Raw genomic sequence first — 13,604 nt, 5'->3', positions numbered from 1 at the left:
TTGGGGGGGCCTCTCTAATTGTAAATTCCAACAGCGGCAGAAGTAGCACCAGCAGCGGTGGCAGCAACAGCAGCAGCAGCACAGCAACAGCAGCGGTGGCAGCAAGCAGCGACGGCAGCAGCAGCGCTGGTTGCCCACAAATGACTTTATCCCGTCGTCGACTCAAGTCTAGAGTCCAAGGACCGTGGTCCGTGGTCCGTGGTCCGTGGTCCGTGGTCCGTGGTCCGCGGTCCGCTGATCCCCCGTAGTCATCGCTGGGCGCCGATGAACACAGATCGATCCAATCCGGTGCTCAAGCTCTGGCGCCTCAACCATTAAAATTAGTCCCACCTTATCAGCACTGGCCATACGAGCTTCACTAAGAGCAGCCACACAACTTGCCAAAGTGCTTGACGCATTCGCCGGACGCATGGACAAACGGACAGGTGGACGGACATACGGACTGGACTGGACTAGTGATTCAGAGCGCAGCGCATCTACTCGGGTCTGAATCAGCTGTCAAGCTTGCAACTGTCGATCGATCATCAGCGTCATGAGCAGCAGCAGCAGCATCAGCATCATCATCATGAATAGTTGTCCCAAGCAAGGGCATGGATATTTTGGGTAGTGCCGAATGAAGCAGCGACTGATACAGATACAGAAACAGATATTCGTATCTGCGATTCCCACGGCTCATACTACGTTGGATTTTAATGCTGATCTACTGCTGCTGATGCAACTAATAATATTCATGGTGATATTAGTTCTGATACTGCTGATACTGCTGCCGATGCGTCTATTTGGAATCCGCAGTGGAACGCTCCTGTGTGTGTGCGTGTGATTTTTTTTACAGTTCAGTGAATATGATCGTCTGGAGGGGATAAACCACATTTAGTTGACAGATTTGATTCGCTCAGTTTAGTCGAGATCGAGAACGTAGAATCGTGGCGGATTATAATCTGAATATTTGCTGCATGGCATTCGATGGTTCGATAGTTTGCTTAATGTTTGCTTTTGATTTTAGCTGAATTCAGTTTAAGTCTGCGTAAATCAAAATGAGAATTTGTATTTAACATCAAAACGTGCAGCATGGCCAATTATTAAATTTTTTTTTGTTTCTAATGAACTGAAAGTTGCAGGTGATTTTTTTGATGGATGTAAAAATTTACATAATTTAAACTGAATTCAGCTGACAGGTGATTTTAGCCACACACATATGTACATACATATGGATGCATGTATATATGTATGTAATTCACGCATGTCTTATCGGCGGGAATGCTTTTACTTGAGTGTTCATTTGAGTTCTCTATACATTAAATGATTTTCGCTGGCGGTTCACATGAAATCTATTCATGATAAAATTTTTCCAAGTTTTCTAGTTCGAATTGAACAGTTTTTCCAATTTTTACATAACGATAACAGAATTACGTGCGTTCAGTGGTATTCGATCTGAGAAACTGATCTATTTTATTTTGCTTACCAATTCTCTTTGGAGCCAAGTTTAACTACTCCAAAGTTGTTCGATAAAAGAGTTTCTTAAAGATCCAGGCTTACGCTGGTTGCAGCCTAGGCAAACGAATTAATTTAAATATTGAAAATCAATATAAACTTAGTTGATTTAAAAAGTTTGCTAAATTGGTTGAGTTATAGGATTTGGATATGATTTATTTAATGAAGGACAAAAAATACATATATTTGATCATAGTATTGATTGATTCTTCCATGGTGTTTTTGTAATATTTGGTGTAGCTGTCTATCATCATGGGGAACTAGAAAATACAAATAGGCATAGTGTTAATTTTTAGTTTAGGCAATGTATTTAACTTAAAGGTCTTGGCATTTCCTTCAATTTCATTTTAAAGGTACATAAATCCACAGGATTGGTGTTCAATTTTAGCTTAACTTTTTAAGTGCTCATAAACACAGAAAGGAGCTTCAAATGGAAACTATTTTTATCTTTGACTTCATCAGACAAAATTTTCCAGTTTTCGATACAACAAAAATTATGTGTACGACTAAAGTATTCCCTGAAATCATGTCATTGCATAAATCAAAGTGTTTTCTGGAGAAAATTTTATTTGAAAATGGGAAGTTAGGTGAATTTTTCGGAGATTAACTTTTAGAACTAATATTTGCTATGCTTCAGTAATTTGTCAGCTTAGGAGTTGCCTATGATTATTTATATATTTTTTAATGTGGTTTCAAACAATTAAAAAACTGTATATATTAAATAAAAACCTTCCATGGGAATATATAAAGAACTTTCGAGTGGGTAATGGAAAATAGATTTATCAGCAATTAATCAATCCGCACATGAATCGGTGAGGCTGCAGTCTGAGTCTGAATGGATTACCCATCTTGAGTTCAGTTTGCGTTGCCAATGGGCGCCTTCCCACAGCGAAAGACAGCCATGTTCCTTGAACTAATCGCAGGAATGGGAATGGGATTGGGAAGGGGAATGGGTTAACCGTGGGCTCCCCTGGTTCTTAGCTCTGTGTGTGCGCTGGGCCGTAATTAAAATAATTAAATGTAGAAAAAAGTAATCACAAGATTGAAAAGTAATTTACACATGTAGGCAAACACCAAACACACATACATAGCACACGCATACACTATGGCATGTGCAGCTTATACAAATACAAGCACAAACAAGACCCGCAGGATACGTTCTAGCAGAAATAGAAGAACCAGAACAGAAGGTAATCGTTCAAAGAAGCACCAAAAAAAAAAAAAACAAAATTGAGACAAGACACAAAGGAAGCCGAACAGAAAAGAAAAGAATACAGTGCAGGAAAATTGCCAAGGAAAATGGAAAAGTCAACATGACGACGATGACGGTGGATGGGAACCAGAACCGGGACCGGCACCAGGCAAAGGGATAAAACTGATGAGAATCTCCAGGAAATGGCAGCTCCAACGTAGCCCCCCAGTTCGGGAATCCGGAATGCAGGATGGTGGGGTGTGGGTGGTGGGGGGCCAGGGATTAGCAACTACACTTTTGTGTCTTGCGTAAACGCAAAAACGCAAATGATTTCTCTTATTTCGGCAGGGGGAGAGAACAAGCGGCAACGGCATGAGTCAAAATTTGCGTAGAGTCAGTCCCGGGCACAGGCAAAGGGGTAGGATGCGGTAAGACGATGGGTGGCGTGGCAGAAGGCATTGGCTGAGCGGCCACAGACGATGGCGCAAATCTAAGGACAACAAAAATTAAGTGGCAACAAGAAAATAAGTCACTCTTTTGCCTAGACTCCACACCCAGCCCAATGGACCCATGGGCGTCTGTCTGTGGTAGCGAGAGAGCTTCGTTTAGGTGTGGTACAGCGGGGGTACAGGGGGGAATAGGCTAAAAGGATAGGCGTGGTTTGGTAGGCAGACAAGAGACCTAGAGCTCGGTCCTGGTCCTGGTTCTGGTTCTGGTCCTGGGCCAAGGCAACGAAATGATTGACAGCGCATAATTAAATTAATTGAGTAATCCACTGGCTGGCACAGGCAGTGGGCCCAGCAGGACGCACGGGGCTGGGTTGTGGGTGGGTGTACTGTGTGGTGCGGTGTGGGGCGGTCCGCGGTGGGTTAAAGGGGTTAAATTCCCAAAGGCTGCGGCAGCAGCAACAATCCACACAAATGTGCCGCTACGCGGTTGAGCCACACTCTCTGTATATTTTTCTGAATCCATATATCCATATCGATGCCCGCTTCTCTTGCCCTCTTGCTTCCACATCATCTCTGGCCATCTTGCTTCCACATACCATCTGCCATATGTTCAAAGTTAGCCTGGAAAAGATCGCTAGCACTCAGACTATACTAGGCTGATTTTAACCCAATAAGCTTCTCTTGCGATCGGCTTTCTTAGCAATATAAAAATGGGCAGGCAGACATATCTCTTTTAAGATACTTTTTCAGAATGAAAAACTGCATAAAAGCAGTTATCATAGTTATCAAATATTGCCTAATAACTTTCGTGGCAGTCAGCTATTTTCTGGCCCCTATTGGGCTGTGGGCCGGGGGGGGGGGGGAGTAGGGGGGGCCCGGGCGGGGGCTGTGGGCTTATGCCGAGATCTTATATTTTAATTCAATAAATATTCTTAACCATTTGCCAGAGCACTAAGATGATGCTACTGTGAGTAGCATTGTGCTGTTTCTTTTCTCTGCGCATCACTAACGGCATTTCCGCATATTCCTCCTTTTGTGCCCTGCTCCCCCTGCTGCCACCTTCGACTGCTTCTGGCGGCGTCTGCATAATGAGAAACCGCGTCGCGAAATGAGTAAAAACCGAAATTGAAAGAAATAAGCCGGAATGCTATGTGGCATGCCCCACGCCCCACTACAACATCCTCACAGCCCCAGCCACAGCCCACTCACCCACTCCAGCTGTGTGGAAATGTCGTTGAAGCGGAGCAGAGCAGAGCGGAGCAAAGCGGAGCGGAGCATATTCTCACACACATTTTGTGCAGGCCCGCAGCTTGGCTAACACTTTTGCCTTGCGGTTCATCATCTTGGTGGGATCTGGAGTGGGCTGATGAGGAGTGGGACTGGTGGTGGTGTACGGGAACTGGCAGTGGGTTTGGGAGGTGGCGTGGCAGGTTAAGGCGTAGGTGTAGCTATAGCTTGTGGTTTCCTCTTGATGTGAGCCTTTGTCTTATGATATCGAGTTTCTTGAGTCTTCGTCGTCGTTTTCGTTTTCGTCGTCTCCGCTTGCCACCACCCAATGCAGCATCCCCCATCCAGGCCACCCTAGGGGGAAAGGGTTGAAGCAGCTGTGTGGTGTGCCTTTGTCTTTGACTCAGCCAGGCGCTTTATTAAAATTAGTAAAAATCGTGAAAAAGGGCTGTGTGGCAGGCGTCAGCCCCCAAGCATCCAACCATCCACCCGAGGCGGCAGCCACCCAACTGCTCACTCAATCCAAGGCTGCCACCGCGGCCAGTGACAAGTGCCACAATGGGTCGCTCTGCTCCTGAATGGCGGTGGGTGTGGGGGTGGGCGTTTGGGTAGAGCATGGATTGCCGCGGGCAATTGTTTACGAGAATATCGCAAATTAAGTAGGGCTTAAATTTTACAAGTATTTCGCCTTTAAGAGTTAAGTGCTTTCTGTTTTTTGGCGTTGTGTTATCGCCCAAGAGCCATCCCAACCCATCCCACCCCACCCCACACCATTCCAGCATGGCTAAAGCTTTGTGAGGATTTCGGATTTGATTGCCAGCAATTCGGCCCGGCATCCCGTCTTTGACACTCAACACTTCTGCGTTGACATTCTTTCTTGGATTCCACGCCCGCCTTACGCGACTCGGCGTACTCGTTGCTGCCACTTGTCAGAGACACTTGAAGGGGTTACTTTTCCACGGTGCGATATTATGATTGGAGGGGGTGGGGCGTTGCTGGATCAGGTTCTATTGGTCTCCATTGGTTTAATTTCCAGTTAAAACTACAAATCATTATGAACATGGCCGGACACTTGGTTCATATTCACAATTCGATGGAAAAGTTTACCCGCAAATGCCAGAAAATCGCCATTGATCTTCGATAAAGGAATGAACACACAAGGTTTTTTTTTACGTGGTCTTCTTTTAGGCGTAGATTTTGCCCCTCAAATAAATAATACCACGGAAAGAATTTAATACAATTTCTGTCAAATAATTAAATTCTGAATTTTCGAGAATTCTCTGAAACTTTTAAGTTTTTTAATTGAAATGTGTACCCCCCTCCCACCACTCCTGACTATTAATACAAAATATATGTTTGCCCAAAAAAGTATGCAGCAAAAATTGCACATTTTATTCATTGAATTCATTAAGAGTTCATACAGTGAGTGTGTGTGTGTGTGCATGCTGGGTGATGTGGGGGTGGGTACTCAAGAGTAAGTCTGAACATGGTTGATTCCGAGGTTAATAATATTTGTGGCTTGTGGCCATAATAATGGAGCCACAAAAGCTGCTGCAACCGCAACTGAATGCGGTTCTCCCGCTCTCTGGCTCGCCACCCAACTCACAACCACAGCCTCCGTTTCCCCATCCCGCTGATCTGGCTTCTTTCAACTCCTTGGCTCTCAAGACCTGGCTTTGCCGAAAAAGTGACTTTTACATATGTATATGTACATATGTAAACAATGGCTGTGGGTATGCTGATTTTAATAGGAGCTAAGCAACGCAGATGTGCAACAGACGCTGCCATTGAAGCGCCGAAAGTGCAAGGGTATCTTATGCTTCGGCTACCGTCGTCTAGACTTTCATTCTTTTTAATATTCCACTGATGCCTGACGCTCCTTCACTTTCTCTGCCCAGAACTTCACTCCAAGTCTGTAATTACGCGTATAGGATGATGATTAACGCTCACGCAGCCACAGCAGAAACAGCAGCAGTAGCAGCAGACAGGCAAACAGTCAGAGGGCTTATGGTGGGGATGCTGGTGGTGCTGAGGTGGCAGCTTGATTTTGTATTAACTGAAGCAAAGCTAATGAGTCTCCTCTTTGCATGTGAATCCGAATACTATGAATCTGAATCTGAATCCGCAGCATCCAAGTCCAAAGGATTTTTGTGTCCGTTGTATATTTTCTTTGCAATTAGTTTGTCGTCCTGACAGCCCTTCCCTGGTCTGTTCTGTTTTGCTCTCACTCTGCTCTCTCACTCTTGCTTGCTTGCTTGCCAGACGGCTGAATTATGAAATTAGCAAACGCATTTTTATGGAAATGAAAAGCGAAGAAAAGTTCTTTCCATACACAAACACTGAGATTCCATAGGCCTGGGCCTGGCCCTGGCCCTGGCCCGCCGCCATTCGTCCTGCGGGACTTTTTCAAGGACACGACAGCCGAGTGTCGAGCTGGCTTTTTAGCAATGTAGTTAAAGCCTTTTGCCACTGCCAAAAACTTTGGCCCAAAACCCACACTAGCCCAACCGGCTGGCGCTTTCCTTGTTCTTCTTGGTTCTTGGCGGCGTTTTAATCAGGCAAAGTGTGAAAGTACGTCGTCGTCGTTGGCGTGGCAGTGGCAGTGGCAGCGGCAGCGACAGCGTCGGCCAAAAGTTTGTTCTTTATACATATTTTTAATATGCCAAGCGTGGCCAAAAGCAGAAGCAGAAGCATTGCCTGGGACTGGGACTGGGACTGGGTCTGGTACTGCTACTGGAACTGGGACTGGGTCTCGGAGTTGGAATTGTGTCTGCATCTGTGTCTGGGAACTCTCGTCTCTCAACTTTAGCTCAACTCTGCTCAGTTTTCAGATTTCGATTCAAGTTTCCACATTCCGCATTCAGTTCAAGGCTCTTTGGTTTGGTTTTTAGGTTGGGGGGGTAGGTGGCAGGAGTGTACACTCTTTAATTATTCTGCGGATTCTGCGGGGCCGCTTTCTTAAAGGTGTGCCCTGTGCCCTGCGTGGAGACACGCGGCTAATTGCATTCTAGTAACTGCTGGCGAAACACCTCAGCTAAACGATTAATGTGTGCAAAAGGGGCAGATGTGGGGGACGTGTGATGGTAGCATGGGTAGGTAACAGTTAGTTACCTTTTGTGTCCCGGCCCCGCCTGCATCAGCAGCAGCATAATAATCGCTTCTGTTAATTGCCACAAACTATGGTGGCGGAGTTCTTCCATCGAGTGCTCTCAATTGATTCTCGATGCGATACAAAGCCGCTTGATTTACTCAGCGTTGTAGCTGTGTGTGTGTGTGTATGGACACCAGAAAACATATTCATACACGAGAAGAATTTCTATGCGCTGCATGAGATTATTATTATTTTGGGTTTGGGGTCTTGGTGGTTTTTGGTCTTGTTTTCCGATGTGTGTGGGACTGGGACTGGGTCTCGCAGGAAAGTCTACCTGCCACCTTGATTTTCTATTTTCCGTTAAGATCAATTCACGATTTAATTTCTCTTCGTTTTATTTCTTTGAGTGTACATTTATGCATATCTGCCATCTAACAAACATCATTCATGCATGAGTCTGTCTGTCTTTCAGTGTCTGTGTGTGTGTGTGGGTAATTGTATCTATGTACTTTTAATTGCCGGCAATTAAAACTTAAACACACCTCCGACGAGGGCTGATACTGATGTTGTTGGTTGTTCTGTTCCTGTTCCCGTTCCCGTTTCTGTTTCTGTTCCTCTGGTGCGTGCCAGACTTCATTTAGTGCGTTCGCCAGAGCGGTTAAGTCACCAAGGTGCTAAGTGCTAGTAGGCCCAACGATAACCATGTCGTGGGGGGAGTAGTAGAGGTGCTTGGAGTGGGCTAACAAGAAAATTGCGTGGCAAACACAAATACAATACGCACTTAAGCGATTTTAGGTGATTGAAAAGCGATAAGCTGCACTCTCTCTCTCTCTCTCCCACTATGATGTTAGTGGTAGTCGCAGTAGTAGGCCGTGTGCCCCAGGAATGGCTGAATGTCTGGTTGTAAGGGTGCGTGGGTGAGTGTGCACAACCACAGACAGTTCCCACGCACCACTCAACCAGAGATAGAGAGAGAGAGGCAAAAGCACTGTCTGCCACAACATACTCATAAAAGTTAAACTGTCATTAATAAGCGAAAAGCAGCATGCACCGCACAAAACCTCCCAAACCATCAAAAAAAAAAAAGAAACTCCCCAAACCAAGAGACCAAAAGAGAGAGAGTGAGAGAGGGATGTTGGGTGGGCAGCCGAGCAGCGTCCTTGCCGCGCCTCACGCTAATTAAATTCAATTAAACGACAATCAAACAATGTCAAACGGAAGTCAAGCCACGGCACAAATACAAAAAATACAAAAAAATAATACAAAATAAAAAACGATTTCCTAAAAAAAAAGTAACAAAAAGAACGAAACAAAAAAAAACTCAACCTGTCCTGGCCAGGCGAGACATGACGCCCCCACCTACCCCCTGCCTGCCAGCCTGCCAGCCATACGCCCACGCAATTGGCCCCGGCCACGCAATGCATGAAAATCGTGGAAAATTGTGAAATGTGAAAAGTGAAAGCTGTAGCATAACATTTGAGTAATTATTTTTATTTCATTCTGCTGCTCTATCCCCTTGTTGGGGCATGTGGCAACTGTCAAGAGGTTTGCCTGTCTCTCCTTCAAGTGGGAGGCCAGAACTAAAGCGAACAAAAGCTGAGATGGGAACAACAACTAACCACAAGTACGATGAAAATTGTTGGCAAGTTGCCAAACGCTGCTACATTACTTTCCGATCTCAAGGAGTTTCTTACAGAAATACGTCACCTCTGGGATCGTTTCCTGGCCACTTTTAAATGACTTCTAGAACGTAGCAGCCATCAAACGTTCAATACTCCAGAAGCAGCGTTAAGCAATCCGTTTGGCTTGCCTCATCCGTTCAGATCGTTAACAGAGTGTTTTCCAAGCGTTCAAAAATGTTCCGAAAAATTGTCTTATTTTTTTTATTAATTTTATTTTTAAAGTAAAGAATATTTTAAAATCGTATGGGAGAGTATCTCTATTCGGACTTTTGAATAGTATTACATTTTTGTTGTTTTTTTTCCGCTTTCATTTTGTTTTTTTTTTTTTGGTTTCACTTTGACTGACGACTTTTGCTTTTCGGCAACAATTGACACGCGATATAGTCAGCTGTCCCCAGGATCCATACCCTCTTCTTTGAGCTCTGAGTCCTGTTCCCTTTCCCATTTCCCATTACCCATTACACTTCTATTCTTTCCCTTAAATGAAACTGACAAAACAGATTCCAAAAATTTGGTTTTTTTTTTTTCTTGTCGTTTTGCGTTTGAAATGTTAATGATGATGATGGGACCGGACTCGGATTCGGACACAGACTGCGTACTGCGGACTGCAGACTGCGGACGAGGGTCCTCCTGCGGCTGGTTGTGCTCGTCCTGTTGTTGTCCCCAGCTCTTTAACCTGTTGACAACACTGGCAGAGCTAAGCGAGCGTGTCACATGTCCACAAGAGGAGTGGATGGGTTACCCATCCAGCCCAGCCCAGCCCAGCCAGACCATTGAGACCATCCAGACCCGCAGCAGGAGGCAGAGCACTGAGCTGGACCTGAAGCTCAACCGGTAGCAGCAGTTGCCACCCACTGTGGCGGCTCAAGTTGTTGGCTTTGAGGTTGACTTTAACCCTTTCAGCGCATTTCATTAACGCTTCCTTTTGGCAGCTGCCACATCCGTGGCCCTCTAGAGTTCACCTTTTTATATGCTCTTCAGAGAGTGGGTACTTTGATTTTGAGGCACTGTTTGAACCACAAAAAACCTGACGCCGTAATGTTTGTGGAGCGTTTCCCATTTCTTGCTGTAGGCATTGTATCCGACGGAAATGCTTCCCTACCTACAATATATTTCTATAAATAATCCAATGGCGATTATTGGCAATGATGGCAGATGATTTTTAAGTGTATTAAAAGCTTCGCATTCCGCAGAAATGCGTTTGTTTTTCTTTTTTTTATTTTCATTTTGGGGTTATTCCGGTTTTTATTACTCCGGCTCATTTTGCATGCAGCGCGCTGAACGGGAATATATATTTTTTAATGCGTCGGTTTACTTGCTGATGAAGTGAATCAAATTGGGGCAGCGGCCAGATCCAGGGCCAGGACGAGCACCAGCAGGAGCCGGGGTCGGTGTAATTGCATTTTTATTACTTGGACCAGACCCCCACCCTCAGACTCACAGAGTCAGCCTCAGTCTCAGGCTCAGTCTCAGTGCCAGGCTCAGTCTAGCATTCCACTCAAGTTGAGTTTGCGCCTCAGACCGCGACCGCGACAGTTTGTTAAGTGCCCTGCCGCGTCCCATCCGGTCCGCTGGTTGGTCTAAGGAAAAAAACAAAAAAAAAAAAAATGGGGCATGAAAGGGTTGCAACTGCCTGCAAAAATTCATCATCAAAGGTGTAAAAACTTTTAATATGTTTAATTTTCCACCTATATTCTTATCAACCCATCAGCAAAGCAAACTGGGCAAGCAATGGATATCACGGGCATATAAGGCAATGCTTTTAGCTTGAGAGATCTTAAGACATTTTGAGGCAAGCAGACACAATGGAGAATAAAGCTCTATAATGCTATATCCCAAGCACTGCTATAGATTAGCCCTTTCTTTGTTGCTGCGGCCTTGGGTATTCATCCTTCGTGCTGTTGGCTGCCCCTTATCCCATATATTTATTTATTTTCTTAAGCTACTCAGTCGAGTTTGAGCCACTCACACCATAGCCAGTGGCAATGGGAATGGGAATGGGGCCTGACCACCACGACCACACCCAGATTTAGCTTCATTTTCATCGTGGTCATAAAGCTCGCGCTGAAGATGTACCCGGCTGTGGCTCAGGGTCTTTGCCACTTTTGAATAATTTTAACCCAAATAAAAAATGATGTGAATTCCTAATTAGGCACAAAAGAGCGGCACAGGGTCTGGGCCGCAGCCAGCCGAGGCCCTGGAACCCTAGCCACAAGCAAATCAGCGTCGTTTGTTCTCAAGTATAACAACGCAGGGGGGGGAATGGGCAGGGATGAGACACAGAGAGAGAGAGAGAGAGAGGTTTTCTTGAGCCAAGCGTTATGATGATGGCTAAATGCCACGACTGACTGTCACGGCCACGTGGGAATTGAACGTTTCAAACTTGAAGCTGGAGACGGGATTGAGGCCAGAACTGGGACCAGTGCCAGACCTGACTGACGGACCACTGCCACGGCTGACTAGTTAAAATGCAAGGATTTCTCGGCTCTCTGTGTGTGTGTCTGTGTGTGTGTGTGTGTATTTGGAAGCCCCGCAGCGCCCAAGTGACGTCCGCATTGACAAATTGATATTTGCATTTAAATTGAAAATTTACATTTGCCAGGCGCTGACGATGACGATCGAGAGACTATGCCTTGGTCTGCGTCCTAGCCCTAGTCGTGGTGCCGGCTCCAGCTCTGGTTCTGGCTGAGGTCCTTTCTGGCACTGCAATCGCCTTGTGGTCACAGTGGTGTAATTCACATTAAATGCCGCATTTTTCTTATTTCTGCCCCATTTCCATATTCGACTCGTTCCGGCCGAGAGCAGCGAACACACAATTGGACGTCACTTCATTCGCTTGACATTCGACATTAATACTCGCCCGCACCCACCACCCACCCACTCACTACAAAAAAAAAAAAAAAAAAAAGGAAAAAAGTGAAGCAACAGGGAACCCCTGAACAAGGGGGGGTGGGATGGGGGGACAGACTCAATTTGCATTATGAAATAACATTTCTTTTCATTCATTGCCAGGAGAATATTCCATGCAGCCAAAGCACTCCTTAGATTCAGGCCCCCCAGCAGCTGTTCTACTCTCCGATTCCTTGGGAGCCAATCTGTGTTTATTACTTTCCGAGGGGTATGGCTGGGTTGGGGTGGGCTGGTTGGTGGCATCTGTCGTGTGGAATGGGTCTGTCCCAGGTATCCCAGGGCCAACCGAGCAGCGTGACAGTGGCGGGGCCGTGGGCCAGGATTCAATCCTCTTCACTGGATTCAATCAATCAAAGGTCGTTGCACATGCACGGCAAGGGTCAAATGTCAATCAGTGAGTCGCCTCCAAAGAGATATGTACAGGGTGGGTGTGTTGGAAGGGTTATTTGTTTTTTTGTGGCGTGTGGATTATTTTTGGAGAGGTTTTTTCTTGGTTTTTTTCCCTCTAAAATAGAGTTTTATTATTCTCAGAGCACTCTCTAAGGCTGACAAAAGTATAGTTAAAAAGAAGGGTATGCAGCCTCGATGCTGGGAGAACTGGAAGAGTTCTGCAGTTATTCTGCAATTTTATAAAGATAATGCAGGCTAAAAAACGGATCTGTATTTCTTTCCTGAAAGGTTTTTCTTTGGATAAACAAAATTACAACTTTAATATGATTTTTCTTATTGGTTCTTTGGTTGCCTCTTGTTTCGGATTCGATAGCAAAGGCTATGATCTTGGGTTCGATTCAACTAATAATACCATTAAACAGTCTTTATGCAGCAATCTGCTTGAGGCTTTGATAATTATAATTTCTCTGAGCTGTTGAGACTGCCTGGACTTATTTTAACGTGACGTCCTATAAGCCAGGGACCGTAGCTGTTACAGGTTTTAAAATAAAAATTGCATGTTGCCGTAACGTATTTCCTTCACATATATTTATTTACATTTATAATTTATAGTTTATAGTTATAATTAGCATTCATAACTCATATGTGCGGTCCCTGCTATAAGCAGCTTTCCCGAGAAATGGTTTTGGTTGCCTAACCTTTACAACTTTTGTCACAATCTGAGGCATTACCAATCAATCGGTTGTTCCTGCCGTCATGGATGAATTTCCTAATTGAAATGACTTTGATTACTTAATTTTTTTACGCCGGTGCATGCAATAGTCTGCCACTATCAGTGTTCAGAAAATGTTAACAAATTAATAGAAATTTGCAAGTTTGCTTAAACAAATGTGTGTGTGTGTGTGGTTGCTGCTTGGCGATATTATTTATTCGCCAAAGTGGCAAAAACTTCATCTGGAGCAGAATCATTGGAGCCGGAGTTGGTTGCTTGCTTGCTTGATTGAATGATGTGAATTGGGTGGGGATGCGGGTGAGGATGGATGCCTTTTTTTTTCTTTTCTTTGTGGGCTGGCAAAAGGGTTGCCATGCAAAACAAAAGGACCCCAAAATACCCATTCGCCCATCTGCATATGCGGGTGCCAATATTGTGAGGACTCGTGTGAGGGTTTGGA

This window comes from Drosophila obscura, unplaced genomic scaffold, assembly GCF_018151105.1.
Source record: "Drosophila obscura isolate BZ-5 IFL unplaced genomic scaffold, ASM1815110v1 contig_165, whole genome shotgun sequence".
Classification (NCBI taxonomy): Eukaryota; Metazoa; Arthropoda; class Insecta; order Diptera; family Drosophilidae; genus Drosophila; species Drosophila obscura.
This window is presented reverse-complemented; position numbering follows the sequence as displayed.